Source organism: Phalacrocorax carbo, chromosome 1 (genome assembly GCF_963921805.1).
Source record: "Phalacrocorax carbo chromosome 1, bPhaCar2.1, whole genome shotgun sequence".
In the NCBI taxonomy this organism is placed as follows: Eukaryota; Metazoa; Chordata; class Aves; order Suliformes; family Phalacrocoracidae; genus Phalacrocorax; species Phalacrocorax carbo.
This window is the reverse complement of record NC_087513.1, coordinates 137809586-137826857: the sequence shown is the minus strand read 5'-3', so window position 1 is coordinate 137826857 and position 17272 is coordinate 137809586. Positions and strand designations below refer to the sequence as shown.

Here is a 17272-nt window from a genome sequence, read left to right as displayed (position 1 = left end):
TCTTTTGCCTAAGGGTTGCAAATGCCATACCCTCTGTCGAGACCACATGCCAGCCTTCCCACACAGTGATAGGTATACCCCACACGTTTTACATTCGCCAGAGGCTGGAGCTGTGCTTTCTGTCATCGGTTCTGCGATGGATCTTGGCAGTCTGGCTCTCATTACCTTGTACAGACTGCAGCCCCAAGCCTACCTTAGCCGACTGGTTAACACCAGCTAAGCAGAGCCTTCTGAAGGTATGTTGCAGCTGGCTTGGTTGACAACAGGGAGGCTCAGTTGGGAAGCAGAAGCCTGACAGTGCACAGCACAGTGCCTCATCCCTCACATTAGAACCTGCCTGTAGAAATAAATGTGAAGGTTTCACTGCTCCTAAATGCAAAAAAAAAAAAAAAACCCTGCCAACCAAACACCTCCCCCCACCCCCCCAAAAAACCCCAACAACAAAAAACCCAAACAACCAAACCCAACCAAAAAAAAACCCAAACACAAAACCAAACCAAACACCCTAGATTGGGCATATCCGTGTACTGATGATGTGGTGTATGTGTTTTATTTTAATGTACTGTTTCTCTCTGGGGTAGTTGCTCTGTGTTTGTCAACAGTGGATAAGGAAAATTATGCAGAAGAAGCCTTAAGTTTATTTTTCTAACCTTAAAAATAAACTTTCTGACTCAAACTTTTTTCATTTGATGACTCAAACATTCTACAAGTAGTTGTTTTATATAAATATATATTTATGCGTTTAGCATTGTCTTAATTGTTATTTTTGTCTTTGGAAATACTTACGGTTATTTCTCTAGTGTCTCAAGTGGAGCGAATGTCTTGCCAGCCTATTTAACGTGCTAACGTAGGTGAGAAAGTATGCCCTGTGGCCTGAAACATCATTTATGTATTTGCCAATTGCCTCAGTCTTATAATTTCTGTTTGTATGGATTGCATTTGGTTAGGCTGAATTTATTATTGATTTCAACTGTTTGCAAATATTCTACTGACAGACTGTTTGCTCGTGTCTCCTTTCAGCCAGCATTTTACCCTCATTAGTCTATGGATGTGTTCTTTTGAATGTTAGCCAAATGCATTCATAAAAATGGTAAAATTAAAAGAAAGGAAAAGTATGAGAGCTTTGTGACCTATTATTTGTAAACAACATTATGAAAGTGCCTTTCAGTCTTTGACTCTATGTTTTGTTATCAAGTTTTCCCTTTTTATTTTCTCAGGTTTTCTGACCTTCCCATCATACACAGCCATTTGCTCAGATATTTTAATTGCTGTTTCTTTTTTTTTTTGGTACCTTCTTGTTTGTTTTGTTTTTGAAGACTAAAGCTGCTAGGTAAATAACAGCAGTAATATTTACCAATTCTCTAATTCTGTTGTTTCAAACCATGGCTTACAAGCTGCTAGAGGATGCATGGGCTGTTTTTTTAGAGATCTGCGGGGGGGCGGGGGGGGAAGGAAGTCTATTGTCATTCTGTTCAAATTCACTGTACGAGATATCTTTATAGGTCCACAAATTTAAAGAGATTAAAAACCACTGATCTAATTATATTGTAAACTTCTTAGGATGCGATGATATCTATTTTTATGACTTACTGCTTTGTGGGTATATATATCATTATGCAAGTAATAATCTTTGTTTTCACAGAAGGCAATTTATACCAACATTAAATTTTGGCACCAGTTTTGTTACATTGTGTAGATTTTCATGAAAATATCCCTTCTCTTTTGTAGGGCTTTGATCAGTATTCTCTGATGGAATACAGATCTGGCTGATCTTTAGTTGTTCCACAAAGAATAATCTAGAGAGGAGCATTTGGATTCCCTTAGTTTGTGTTTCTCAGGTCTGTCACATAGTAAGCCTGCTCAACTGATTTTTCTTTTCTTTCTTTTTTTTTTGGGGGGGGGTCTTATTCAGTACTGGTTTTGGTTTAGACTCTAGCTATTTATGTAGTACCATCACATTTCAGTAAATCCGAATTCTTGCATCTTAAAATGTCAGGAATTCTGTTATTTGATGTTACTACATTTCTGTTCTCTCCTCTGCTTGAGAGCAGCACTCCTTGCTAATGTTAGGAGGGGTTAGGTAGAGGAGGTGTGTATGGTGAGAGTGGGGGTGGGAAGTAAAACAGGCTCTGGCTGTTTACACATTCCGAGCAACCATAGATCTGCTCTTTGAGGACTGAAATATTTTCCTTTCCACTATCAGTCTTGCAGATCTGGGGTATTTGGGCATGCTGCCAATAAAAATAAATACTAATGTGTTAATCTCTTAGATGAAAATGTAATAAAATGTATTTCACCTTTTTGTGTGTGTGTGCATAAAAATAAAGATTAACAGAACTTTGTAATTAGAATATGACATTTTAAAAAATACTGCAAATTATGACTATTGATATACTTTCTTCAAGAATTGCCTTCAAAGGGACAAAGTAAATTTTGACTTCTTCCTTCTTGCTAGTTCATTCTGAAGGGAAAGTTGCATAATCCAAATATTTTTGCAACCAGATTTTCTGTTTTCAGCATGATAACCTTTGGCTCAAGGAGCTGACAAGTCCCTCTTTCTGATTTCCATGTAATGCGTGTACCTACATGCATTTCCCCCTCGGCCCTCCCCCCCCCCCCCCCTTTATTTTGAGGTGGGTTTGGTCTGCTTTGTAGTCTTTCATTTGATTATTCTGGTTTCCAGCACTTGTTTCAGAGTTCTGATGAAATCAGATATACAAAGCCATCCACCTGCATGTCTTTTTTTTTTAATATTGGAAATTATTTCCTGCAGCCTGCACTAAAATACAGACTGAGCAGGCAAGCAGATGAATAATGATTTCTTCCAGGTTCTGCATAATGTAATGAACAGACCTTCTGTTTATTATTATTTATTATCGGTGTTTGTATACGTGTGATTTCTTTCCCTGAAGCTTGCTTTCTTGGGTTTCTTAAAGCTATATGCTATGTGTGCCATAATTGTTTTTTCCCAAGTGGTGCAGTAACGGCACTGTGTCACTCCAGCAACTTGCTTTGTCACTGGGACTTGATGTGGCTCAACTTCTTATTGTTTCTCTTTTCTAAACAAAATTTGTTGCCCTCCAGAAATACTACCATGTAATTATGACAAAATCCAAGGCAGTCCCACTGAGGTAACAGCTGTTACCTTCAGTCGTAAGACCATCCTAGCACATGCAGTGCAAAAGGTAATTCAGACTATGCCATTTTTTCCAAAGGTGGTTAATCGCTTAAAACTTTCTTGTGTAGCTCTAACTGTCATCTAATCGGCATTTAGAGGCATTAAACCGCTTTTGGAAAAGCTGTGGGCTACTTCAGCTAGACCACCAGCAGCTTGGATAAACACATGGTAGTATCTCTCTCTTGACTACATTTTTAGGAACAAAGTACTGTTCTCCTCGTGAACCAACCTGGATCTAAAGCCAGAGGTTGTTTGGGGTTGCTGTCAGGTGAGATCAGACTGTTGAGTTTAACCTAAATGGAAGTAAGCACTTACCTGCACCTCATTATTTCTGTGCTTTTATGAGAGACGCTCAAGACTGTTTGTATACTGGCTATGGCTCATGCTGATTATGTTGTTAATAATTTGTGTCTCCAGCATGTGTACTAGCTGGGTGCTTTAAAAGGCCAACATTTTTGAATATAGATATCTAAGTGGCTTGGTTTTCAGAAGCTTTGGGTAGATACGGCTCCAATTGAAATTGGAGGAATTAGTGGGTGCTTAGCACCTGGATAAGTAATTAGTCTTAATACAGGGGTGCATCATAGCACTCTGACAACAGAAAATCACTTCCCTCTTTTTTTCCCAAGTTGTAGTAGTATTTTAAAACATTTTAAAGAAAAAGATCCTACCAAGTGACTAGTGCCAGTCTGTATTATAGGTGGTTTTTTCCCCCCCATCTTCTTTGTATGTTTCTTGAAAGGACAAAATTTGGTCCTCATCCTCAGAAGCAGCTCCTCACGTTTAAAATACAGGTGACTCTGTCAAGGTGGTCTATGGTTTTTATTGAAGTTAAGGGGTCTTTACTGTAAACTGGTAATGAGTTTGTTTCCCATATGTGTTTAGTTTTATTTAATGTAACTTTTGATGTAGTGGGAAGATGTACTGTTGTTGTAGTGGTGGTTTGATTTAGTGTTTATTACAAATATTTCCTACCCTAAAAAACATGAAAAGATGTTTTGCGGTTGAAATAGTAGGAACTGGGAAGCTTGTTCTTCTTTAAACAAACAAAAACCCTGAAGAAACAAGAATAAGAGATACAGTGACCTAATGCAAAAAACCCCAAATGCTTCTCAAAATGACACAGATTTACGTATTAATTATGTGTATGAATATCTAGAAATGAGTAGTATCAAGCGATGAACTTTACTATATAGGATCAGATTGCACAGGCTTGGAGGTTGGTTTTCTTTTTTTTTTTCCCCTTCTCAGTAGCTTAGAACTAACAGCAGTCTGGTTGAGGAGAGTTTAGTGGAAGATATTTACTAAAAGAAACTTGATGTGAAGAACGAAATGTGATGAGCTGTTCCTGTCCACAGAGGAGTTTAGGACCTGTAAAATAGTAGCTTAGACTTCCTTCTCATTTCTTTCTGTTTTTGTTTAGGTTGAGAATGTGGGCCCGTATGAAGCACTTCTGTTGGCTGTTTAAATATTGCCAGTTAATTTCAAGCCACAGAAACTATGAAATGAAATTTTAGACATACATTTAAAGTTTCGGTTGTCATCTTTTTTGCTAGTGGCAACAGTCTTTGACAGCCAATTGCAATATAACAAGTTTGCATTGTTGACCTAGCAAAACAGTCTGGGGTTAATTGTTCAATACTACAGAGACTACTTAATTACTTTCTTTAGAATTGTTAATTAGTACTTATTATTTTTTTGTTTCATGAAATTTACTGGAAATCTTAGTTATGAATCTGGCTGATGCAATTAAAAAAAGAAAAGTGAACAGTAGGGCCCTGTCACAGGAGCATGCAGCTTGTGATGGAAAGAGGCCATTTTAGTACTTCATTTATTTCTTCAACCTCAGCCAATCAGTAAGTAATACTTGCCTTTACATAGCTGTACCAGCATCTAACTTTGTATCCTTATGGGTCTCTCTTCAAGTTAGGGAGGAGCCCCACCTTTCCAGAATATGTGAAAACATAAAGACAATTTGTAGTGTATCAGCAACCTACTGTTTCAAGAGACCTTTCATAGTTAAATTATAAGAAGCTAAAGAGTGTAATTTGGTCCTTGCAGGAGGAACACCCCACCCAGTTGACAGATTTTTGTTGGTCTTCTGCGATTGCTGTTTCAGAAAGGTTTCTCCCATGATCAGTTTCACAGTTTATGAACCCGATAGTTTCAAAGCCTGTTCTAGGCTAGTATGCTTCCTGTGAAGAGTGATGTTCAGTGAGGTGTTTGTGTATGCTGCATCACGGTGGTGAGAAATAAATTGTGTTTTGATCCTGCAGATCTTGCTTTACTTTATTAGATTTTATGTTCCTTTGGGGGTTGGGAGGGAGCAAGAGAGAGAGAGATGCAAACAGCAGTGCTGATACGGCGCACTTTTATAGGAGAGAGAGGCATGCATGCCAGCTTTCCCCCAGGTTTGATCTTCTTGGGCGTTCTTATCAGTGGTAGGACTGGTTGAGGCTGGTAGCAAAACAGTAGCTTAAAGAGGCTGTGATCTCTTGGAAAGTAAGCATTTACACAGCACTTTTAGTTGAGAAGTGGCCTTTCTGAAAGAGGAAATGGGTTCTGCAAGTGTTAATAGATTGCTACAGATTGTCATGTTGATGAATCTTTAAAAAACAAAACAAATGAAAGTAAGCCAAAGCAAGAAAGAAAAAACCCAAACCCAAAACAAAAACACAAACAACAAAAAAAACCCAAAACCAACCCAAAAAACCCCTCAACATCCCTAACCAAACCAAAATTAAGCAGATGACAGACTTGTTAACTGAGCACTGAGGGTTGTCTTAGGACGTAGGTGCTTACATTTTGAATTGATTCGCAGTTGTCAGCTTGATGTGTGTGGGAGGTAAAGTGAACTTTTCATGAAAAACATTCTCATAAGAACAGTTGCTATTCATGGTACTTCTGGTATGCTTACGTGTATGTTTGGGGAGAAGGGAAATGACATATTAGTGTTTTCTAAATCAAAGAATTGCCTCAATTTTTTTTAAGCAATGCATCTTTAGATCATATCCAGTTGTTTGGCTTCTGGAAAGATATACTTAATTTTCCAGTAAATACAGTTTTCCTATTTTACAAAACTGCAATTTAGCCATTATAATTGCAAGCATTTTAATTAAAATGCTGATGATAAAAAGAGTATTTATATAAAGGGGTTGATTATGCCTGATGATACAAGATCAAAATTAGGCCAAAATTTTGATGGTCTCCATCACGCTTCCTTACATAGACATCTACGCCTTTATTGCAGTTGTTTCGGTAATAGTTTGCAGACAGTTTCAGGTATTGTATGATTGCCATTACTGTACAGGTTGACACTGATCTAATAAGGAGCTGTGTTTAGAGCCAAGAACTGATCTTTTTACCAGTTACAAATATGTCTCTTTCCTCCTTGAGCTTGCCTCAGTGTAGAAGTAAACTTAATGAAGGTATTCCTACCCCAATATCTAGCTTTCCAGTTCTTAAACTTATTAATCAAAATGCAGCTAACAGCACTTTGGTTTTGCTGTTTAAGTCAAATCTTAGAGAGTTTGACTTAAAAAAAAAAAAGGGGTGGGAGAAAAAGAAGACTTCACTTCCAAATGTATTTGTATACTTAATATTTTTGTGAAATGTGTGTCTTTATTGTAGACCAGACATTTCATTTGTGTAGGATATGGCCATAGGTATTAAATATTTATGCCTGTGCTTAATTGCACACACAGTAGTTTCATGGAAGTAAACAGCAGTTCTCATATGCAGAAGGTTTCGTGTGTGTGTGTATATGTATAGGACTTGGCCTCAATTCCTCGTTTATAATCTGTCTGAATTTCCTGTCTGGAGTAGAAATGTTTTAAAACCCATCTTATTTCTACTTTGTGGATTTTCAATAAAATACCCAGGAACTAAAAGCTTTCGATGGACAGTGAAAAACTAGTGGCTGGGCCTTCTGGTTTGTCTTTGTGGTTCATGTTTTATCTTTGTTCATGTACCTCTAGTCCCCTGTCAGTGAAGACTGGATGAAAGGATTTTTGATTGCCATCTGCAGTGCTTTTAAGGAAGTACGAGTCTCTGAGGCTTCTATGTAAATAACATGGCATTTAGTAATGAGAAAGTTAGCAACTCTGTTAATTGCTCTGAGACATACCTATGCAGAATTGTGCTTTGAAAGTTTCTTTCAAGTAATCTCCCCATCTAGTAGTTTGAATTTTATGTATCCACTAGCAATGCAGACTGATTCTGCAACAAAAGCGAAAAATGCATGTTCCAAACATTGTCTAGTCACAGTTAGTTCCTCCTGCTATAGACCTTAGGGAAGTTAGTGCTCACCTTCCAAGGTGAAGGAGGCCTGTCACCAAAGGAATGAAATAAATTATAGTGGTATTCAGAGGATAAAATAAAAAGATAGGTGTGGAGATCACAGATGAAACTTCAGTCAGATGAAGGAAACTCTTGTAAATACTCATTCTAGGTCATAATGTAGGAGAAAAGGGAACTTATTGTGTCCTCAGAGAGTGTACAGGTAGTGTTTGAGTGGTTAGAAATATTTGGGCTACTTTTCCCCTCATGCATTGAACACAGGGTTTTTCAAAGGCTTTCTATCTAAGGTAGGCGTTGGGCATCATTTACCAACCTGTTTTGAGAAACAATGTAGATGTTTTCCATAATGTTAAGGTACAGTCTTTACCATATTTTCCAAAATTGCTCTGAGGTCTTCTGTCCCTTGGGCTCTGTCTCTTGGGGCAGTGTCCCCACTGTTCTGGGGCTCTGCTGGCGTGCCCTGACAGAAGCCACATTTGCAAGGTGCTGGGCATTGCAGGCCACCCCTCAGTGTTGTGGCTGGCTCCTCATGACTCAGCCTGTAAAGTACATATGCATGTTGATGCACACAAATCCCCTCTGACTCAGATAAAGCGTCTTCTGGGACAGTGGTAGTATGTTTGATGGAACCTCTGTGCCTCTGCCTGAAGAGCACAAGGAGGAAAACTTTACCATGGGTGTTTGCTGTAGCAAAATGCATCTGCCAGGAGATGTTTTGGGAAGTCAGGGGGGAGGTTAACAGCAACAGTGTGAGGCAGCGAGGCCAAATTTGCGTGGCACAGTCATATAGCTGTTGAAATAGTACCGTCAAACCACTTCCTGTGGGTGGGTGAAGAGGGCTGGGGTGTGCCCTGTGGGAGGGCAGGGTTGGAGGTGTCACGCTTTGTGGGGGGAACAGCCTTCTCTGGTAGGGAATGTACGAGGTACCCTCCTCTCCTGCTCACCGGCAAGGGCTATCCCTTGGCTGCGGCTATTGTTCAATGCAATTAGTTTTTATTGACTAAGACGACCTTAATAGGATTCATTTATGTACCTTACTTTTATTGCAATTTAGCCCTCTAAATACCCAGGAGGCTCCTAAAATAACAAAGATACTATTAATTAGAAATTAAAAGGCATGTAAGCTTTAAAACAATATTTTCTTTTTTTATCTTTTAATACATGTACGCATTTAAAACTACACCTTCAATCTTGGAGTTGTACAACAGCTAAAATGTTTTGACAAGTGATAGCAGAGGTTACTATAAAAAAGAAATCTATGTAATTCTCTTTTTTCCTTCATTTTTTGTTTGTTTTGCGTATTTGAGACCCTGTTGTCACAGTCAGTTTCATTGCAGTCCTCCAAGGTCACTGTTTCTCCCATCCAGTCTGTGGGATGATTTACCCAATAGTGAGGATATTTTTTAAAATAGTGAAAGTAACATGAAATGCGTTTCCAAATCCATAGAAGCAAACATAAGAATTGGGACTGATTTACACCGTGAACTAGTTTACCCCACTTGTTTGAAATTGAGCAGATTTCACGCTGATGGTACCTCTTAAAATGGGGGAAATGGGAGAGAGAAGAAATAGCAACAGCTAAGCAGAAGACCTTATAGCTAAAAGCCTAATATGTAATAGAATGTTTTTCTTCCATTTGTGCAATCAGCAACAAAAGAATAAAGTCAGTGCATTGGACTAGAAGCTGAACTCTTCTGGTATGAGATGAAAATTTATCTCATTTACCATACTTCTAAAAAGATTTTGTTTTTCTGCTAATGAGCGTATGCCAGATTATCGTTTACCAGTTACCATTCTAGTTGAAATCAGAATTCAAGTTGGCAGAACATAAAGGAGATTTCAAGAAAGCTAAATATCATCATCCAGAGCTTCATTTGCTGTGTATTTTTGTAACTTCAAAATTACAATAGGTTGAGGAACAGGCATATTAGGGTCACCAGCACAATATGGTGTTCAGTTCAAATGACTCATATTTTTATGGATTCATCCTATTTAGCATTGATTAAAATCCAATCCTTTAAAAATCCAATTGTCTATTAAAAGTAGAGCTGTTTAGGGTGGAATACTAGTATGGATGTCTCAGACTTGTTTCTTGCCTGTTGGTTTGAATTTATGATTTCTGCACAACCAGTACCCATTTAGCCAGTGTTAGAAACCGAATAGCCAAAGAGGAAGTATAGAGAACAATGACCATTTATTACCTCTCAGTGAGGAAATATATATATAAAGCACTGTGCTTTTCCCTCGTGAAGTGGCCTGACTGGCTATGGTGGTGTGAAATCTTATGTTATTTAGGTGCTTTGCTCAGCCAAGAAGTATGGCCATTTCACTGGATCTTAACTTGGACTGCCTGAATGTAAGAGTATGAAAAGGTTGAGAGGAAAAAGAAAGTGAAATCATGAATTTGTGTGCCCTGGCTATGTTGATGTCTACGGTGAGGGTGACTTCTGCCTGATTTCAGCGCTTACCAGCAGAAGCCAGAGTTTGTACAGTGAAAAACTAAATGGTGGGTCAGTCCAGAAACTTCCCTTGGGCAGTGCTAATGAGCTTGGGGCTCTTCTAGGTATGCATCACCTGTCTAAGCATTACTGAAGTTTTTCTAAGAAACAAAATTTGTGTAATTTGCATTCTTAGAATCACAGAATATCTGAAGTTGGAAGGGACCCATAAGGGTCACCAAGTCCAACTCCCCGCTCCTCGCAGATACCTAAAACTAAACCATAAGACTAGGAGTGTCGTCCAGATGCTCCTTCAACTCTGACGGGCTTGTTGCCGTGACCACTTCCCTGGGGAGCCTGTGCCAGTGTCTGACCACCCTCTCAGTGAAGAACTTCTTCCTACTGTCCAATCCGGCATTGCCTCTGTCTGTCCATCCCTCCCATAATAGAACACTTGGCTCTGTTAAAAAACATTAGCCGCGTTCAATAGAGTGTTAATGCTCTCAAAGGTAGGGGATTCCTACAGGTGTTATGAGAATTAGTGGCTGAGGAGATGAAGGAGGCCAAAGGCAATGCCACTCCCTCCCAAGATGGGAAGAGTGCAGCTCTTAGCTCATTCTGTGGGGCAGCAACCAACATTGCAGTTGAGTATGTGCATACTGACTGGCCAGGCAGTATGTGGCATAGTTGTCTGGGTTATAGCAGAAGTTTGTTGGGCTTTTCAGCAGATATGGGATGTGAAAGTATAAAAAGGCAGGTTCCTTTAGTTCTGCTGCTTATACAGCAACATATTTATTCATTTTGTGGGCTGCAGTCTGGTACAAACTTAATTCAAAGGCTGTTGCAAACACCTGTTTGCAGGAGGAGTATGAACTTTTTTTCAAATATGCTTTTGACTGTAATTGTGAAATGCAGATGAAGTTACAAATCCATCAGCGAACTGACTATTTAAAGCCCATCTAGTCATGTTTCCAGAGATCAGATTTTTACAAATGAGATTTTTAGATGGATGAAATGAGCGTATACCACATGCTTAGAGGTATGAAGCAGCTTTATAAGTTGTAAGTTTAAATCCTTCTGTTTACAATATGATGTTTTAGAATCTAATGGTGTACAGTATTTGTCATGTAGTATATCATTATAGAAAAGTAACACAGCTCTAAATGCTTGCAGAATGGCTGTGCTAAAGTGAAGAATTGTTAGATAAATTTATTGTTCACCAAGCAACCAGAAGATTTATAATGACAAGACTTCTTATGTAGTTAATTTCTGTAACACTTGCATGAGGACTTTTTGTTACTAAGCTATATACAAAAACATGTATAAATTCCTTTGAGATATTGGGGTGTGATGTGCAATACATAGACTTACTGGTTTTCAGACCACATTTCCATCCTAGCCCATGATAGGAACGTGGATTTTCCTTTTTCTTTCATTATTATTATTATTATTATTATTATTATTATTATTATTATTATTATTATTATTATTATTACGACCCAGCTGGCATTTCAAAATACAGCTTGTATGTAACAAAATGTCTACCTCCATCAGTATGTACATTCTCTGAAATTAGTTGTGATATGGTTCTCATCCAGATTGGTCCTAAGAGGGCAAACCGCATCCTGGGGTGCATCAAACACAGCATAACCAGCTGGTCAAAAGAGGTGATCACCCCGCTGTATCCAGTGTTGGTGCAGCCTCACCTTGATTACTGTGTGCAGTTCTGGGCCCCACCATTTAAGAAGGATGCAAAGGTCCTTGAATGTGTCCAGAGGAGGGCAACAAAGCTGGGGAAAGGGCTGGAAACACGTCCTCTGAGGAGTGGCTGAGGACTTTGGGCTTGTCTAGTTTGGAGAAGAGGAGGCTGAGGGGTGACCTCACGGCTCTCTACAGCTTCCTGAGGAGGGGAAGAGGAGAGGGAGGTGCTGATCTCTTCTCCCTGGTAGCTGGTGACAGGACACATGGGAATGATTCAAAGCTGTGCCAGGAGAGGTTTAGACTTGACACGAGGAAGCATTTCTTTTCCAAGAGGGTGGTCAAACACTGGAACAGGCTTCCTAGAGAGGTTGTCGATGCCCCAAGCCTGTGAGTGCTTAAGAGGCATTTGGACAATGCCCTGAATAATATGCTTTAACTTTTGGTCAGGCAGTTGGATAATATGATCATTGTAAGTCCCTTCGAGCTGGAACTCTTCTCTTCCCCTTCCTCTTCTCTGTTAATTTTGTTACTAGACCTGTAGAGCTTAGTATCTCATAGATCAGGCTGAATATGTATTGTATTACCATGCAAAACATAGAGGAAAATACAAAAATAACAAGGTGTTCCTTTAGACTGGGACTTGATAGAAAGCCTGCTCTGAGTGTGGGGACGTGACAGTTCAGGCATTTTGGAACATCCACTCTTGGCAGTCAAGTCAAAGAGTTTGTTACAGTCTGTTCTTGATATTGTTTTCTAGGCATATGAAGCTTTATGCTCCAGTAATTATCACAGTGTAAACCAGTGATAGCCTAGTACCACCTGTGTAGACGGGACTGTTCTGCTGGAGGTGCTGGTGTGTTTGGTTGGTTGTTGTTTGGTTGTTGGGTTGTTTTTTTTTTTTTTTTAAATTAAGTTGTAATCTGTGTAAAGCTTGGTCCATTTACCTGTCCCCTTGCTGTAAGGCAGCAAATATCAAGTGGTTTGAACTGCATTATATTGGATTATAAAACACTTCTTTGGTAATGAGGTGCTTATTCTTAGCAGTGATTACAGAAAAATCTAATAGACATAAATATATGACTTTATGCAGAATGGGGCAAAAGGGTTTGTGAAGTGACAATGTAGTGGACAGTTGAGCAGCTATTTTCGTTCCATTTCAAGTGTAATAAGCAGTGCATTCTTCAAGCATGCAGATCTTGCAAACAAATCTGCCAAAGTTTTATTCTGGAGACAAGAGATTATAGTGGTAACTGGAAGCGAGCTCAAGAGAAAAATGGGTTGTCCAGGATTAAGCTCACCATCTAGAATGTTGATCTTTCCTGGACTGACACATCCAGGGTTTGACCAGTGCTTACTTTTGTTTTCTCATTACGCTCAGATTTAATTACCTGTATTTAGAATCATAGAATCATTAAGGTTGGAAAAGACCTCTAGATCATCAAGTCCAACTGTCAACCCAACACCACCACGTCTCCTAAACCATGCCCTGAAGTGCCATGTCTACACGTCTTTTAAATACCTCCAGGGGTGGTGACTCCACCACCTCTCTGGGCAGCCTCTTCCAGTGCCTGACCACTCTTTCAGTAAAGAAATTTTTATTAATATCAAATCTAAACCTCCCCTGATACAGCTTGAGGCCATTTCCTCTTGTCCTATCACTAGTAACTTGGGAGAAGAGACTGACACCCACCTCACTACAACCTCCTTTCAGGTAGTTGTAGAGAGTGATAAGATCCCCCCTCAGCCTCCTCTTCTCCAGACTAAACAACCCCAGTTGCCTCAACCTCTCCTCATAAGAATGAAATTCCTTAAAACTGAAAAATCATTTACATTACTTCTTTTACTTCATTTACATTTACATTAATTTTTTAAATGCTATACCCACAGCAAAAGGTCTAGCAGTGAAAAAATGGTCCTGTGTGTGACCACACTGTGTGGTTGGATGGGATGTGATCCATGGATGGAATGGTTAAAACTTGAAAGCTTCCCTTCACCAGCATTTGCCCGCTCACCATTTCTCTGAGGAATTATTAACAGGTGCTGAAGGCACAAGTGCTGCATGGCCCTGAACTCTCAATGCACAAAGAAAAAATCAAATATACTTTTTTTTTGTTTTGTAAGAAAAGAAGAAGGAAACCACTGGAGTTGGAATTCGTTGTGACTGAGAACCAATCTGACAATACTGCCTAGATTTTAAGTGAGAGTGAAATATAACTGTTAACAATCACATCAACTGTTGTTTTTCAATCTGTTTTTCATGTCCTGCCACAGGGAGGACGCTAGCAGAATGAGGAGGGATCAAGAAACTATTTTAATGAAACATTAAGCACTGTTGAGAGAGGTCTGGCTGGGGGTGCTACGCTCAGAAAAACATACAGACACTTTTCTAAAGTAAGAAAGATTATTTTCCCCTCCTTTTTTCTTCACATCAGTGCTCATTCCATCTTCCACATCATGTTGGTTAGGCTGGAGATTTTGAAAAGATAACATTTGCTTTCTCTCCATATCAAGATCTCAATCCCATCTGCGTTGACATTTTAGCTTTATGAGGGAGAATGCATTATGTAAAGTTTCCATTAGCCTGCAAAATACTAAATTAAGTGTTGAAAACTTGAGTTGGTTTTGGTGAGTGAAGCCACTGAGATGATTTGTACTCGTCAAAAGTAGATAAAGGTTTTTGTTTTTAAAGTTAGACAGAGAACTTAACCTACCACTCACTTTCCTTCCCTTCTTTTTACCTTTGTTCAGAAAATGAAATACACTAAACAAAGGCCAAGTTCCTAATAACACAAGTAAAAGCATCACTACAATTTGTAGTTGGGAATACTGTAAGTAGCATATGTGGCCGTACATTCCTGTGGCAAGATGTTATTCACATTCTCCTTGAACATATAATTATGTATCATTGCTTAATAAGGAGAGAGCTTCTTTGTCAAACATTTCTCTGTAGTGTTGAGCTTTCAGACTGCATATTGTAATAGAATGTTTTGGAAGGTATCAGAAAATTCAACTGCTGCAATTTTTTCCTGATGAGAGATAACATTGCTACAGCATTAACTGTAGTCTAAAATAGGTAAAAGTGTAATATGCAATAGTGTATTTGTGCTTAAGTAGTACAGGAATATAAATGAAATCTGTCTTGACATGCACTCATGATAACATTTTTCCAGCTTGTTTACAAAATGAAAGAATATCTGTCTCTGGTAGAAAAGTCTATGTTTAAAGCAGTCTCTCACTATCCTTTGAAGTGTTAAATCCTCCTAGGTTTCATTTTTTTTGGCACAAGAGTAGTGGATGTTTAAGAAGCCAACAACATTAGCTTGCACAGGAGCATTCCTGACTTATTTTTGTTTCTAGGTCTGTTTCCTGTGTTGGGGGAAGGGGAATGAGAGCACAGCTGCTCCCAAAGTTCAAGATGAAGCTGCTTCTTTAGAGTGTTTTAAGCCTTGGTCACAGTTTCTTACTGGAAGTCTTTAAATGAGCTTTAGTCTGATCTTCAATTGCTCTTTTATAGGCATGAAATCTCCCCCCTTCTCCCCTCTCTTCCCTCACCCTCCATCCCAGTCCACAGCAACTAAACCCAGTCACTAATAAAACAAAACTCCTGATTATCTGCAAAATAAATATCCAAGGGAACCCTCAAAAGCAGAGCATTTTGATGTACGTGTTTCTGAGACCAAGTGGATAATTGGTTCGGCATCAGCTTGACAGAATGATCAATCAGTATTGGTTCTGAGGTTTTCTTTTTCCCTCCTCATTTTTAAACTGTTGATGCCTGCCAGACAAAAGATTGGCTGCTTTGGATACCAAAGCTGATCCATTTGAACCTTTATTTCTCAGATAAGCTGAACACCACGGAGGAGGGGAGAGTAATTTTCTGCCTGGTTATTTTTGGTACCTCCAGTAATTCAGATGGAAAAGTAACAGCCTATTCCTCTCTTACATTTCCTTATACATATTTTAAACCAAGACTTCTATCTGAATTTTGGCATACATACTCCCTGATCAGAAATACTTCTAGGTTTTCAGTTGTACAAATAAATTAAAGCACCTCCTCCTTCTGTTTGTCCAGTTAATATTTTTATTGGCCTGTGTTGCAATCACATATGTATGAAAGGAATAAACCAAGCCTGCAGTGGGAAGAATATTGGTGTTGCTGTTACTTTCTTTCATGCACTAGTAGGCTTTCTGTTCAGGTACCTTGCTTATGTAGGCTAAAATGTTTGGATGAGAAGGAAAAGCACATATTGTTGGTCATATTGGATTTTCCAACTTGAGAGCAGCTTAATGGTTGGTATAGGAAGGGTATGTTTTGTTTAAAATGTAGAATAATGGGATATAAAAATGTTGTTGCCTCCCAGAGGCATATAGCCTGGGACAACAGGTACCTAGATGGAAGTCCAATTTTCAGCATGACTGTTTTAAAATCAGGAGGTGGTTTAATCCAGGAAGAGCTAACAAAGGAGTTAATGTTGAACTCTCACTGTTGATTTACAGAAGTCTTTGTATACCAGGAAGGTAGTAGAAACCTGGATGAGTGCCAGTGTTGTAGACCAGGTAACCGAAGTAGTTATAGCCCAGATACTGATCCAGGTAAAATGATGGAATAAGTGATGTAGGACATTAACAGGTGTAGAACTTGATTAATAAAGGACAGAGGAGAATCACTGATGCTTGTCAGCATGAGTTTGTTAAAAAGTGGTCTTGTTACACTACTACCCTTGCCATGTTTTTGCGGTGCTTATACATTGGGCTGTTGACAAAGTAGTAGTGTGAAAATACACATTTAGGCTTCTGTGAGATCACTCCCTTGCTGCTATTTGTAATTTTCATGAAGAAACGAGCTGTGCATGGTGAGAAGGACACACAGTAGCTGAATCAGACCTGAAGGAAGATGGTTACAGTTATGTCTGAGGTCCTTGAGTGTCTGTGCATACCAGTGGGTTGCCTGTCCTCTACACCCTAACTTTTTTTTGTCTGTGCCCTTGTAAAAATACTCACAGAAGTTCATAGGTGATTCAAAGATTGAGACAATAAGAATGAATGGAGCAAATTGCCAAGTGACTGTATTTATCAAACTGGGCAAAACAAGATAGTTGCTTTAATATAGCAAATGTAACATTGTGCACCAAGAGACAAAGACATAGGACTTCTTGCAACAAACTCCATCCTGCATAAAACATCTGTGGCTGTAGGGCTGACCTGATCTCTGGGTACATAAGCTAGAAAGTTTGGGAACAGGAAGGGAGATGATACTCACTCTGGCACTGAGAGGGCTAAGGCTGAATTGTTTTCTCTAGTACTAGTGTCCATAAGTAAGAAAAACATAAGATGAATGTTCAAAGAAGAGTCACAAAGATGATTAAAGGGTGGAAACAAGCCTTAAGTAAAAAGGTTCTTTGAGCTTAAGGTATTGAGCTTAACAAAAAGCTAAAAGGTGTTCTGTTTGAGCCTCTGTGATGTATAAATCTCTGAACTTCTGGTGTTTAAGTTTAACTGGGAGAATAATAGAGCCCCTCTATTCTGATTCCAGTTCTGTCATGTCTTGACAGTTTTAAAAGCTTCACAAATTTTATATATAATAAGGGCTTAAGAGTATTCAGTGAAGTAGTTAAATATAATTACCTGATTTTATAGATGGAGAAACTGGGATAAA

At 38.9% G+C, this 17272-nt stretch overlaps 1 protein-coding gene across 2 annotated transcripts in view; it reads left to right on the top strand.

Annotated features, from left to right (window-relative positions):
• Positions 1-17272, top strand: part of TBL1X (transducin beta like 1 X-linked) — a 200575-nt gene that overhangs the window by 10067 nt on the left and 173236 nt on the right. The gene's annotated exons all lie outside the window — the stretch shown is intronic.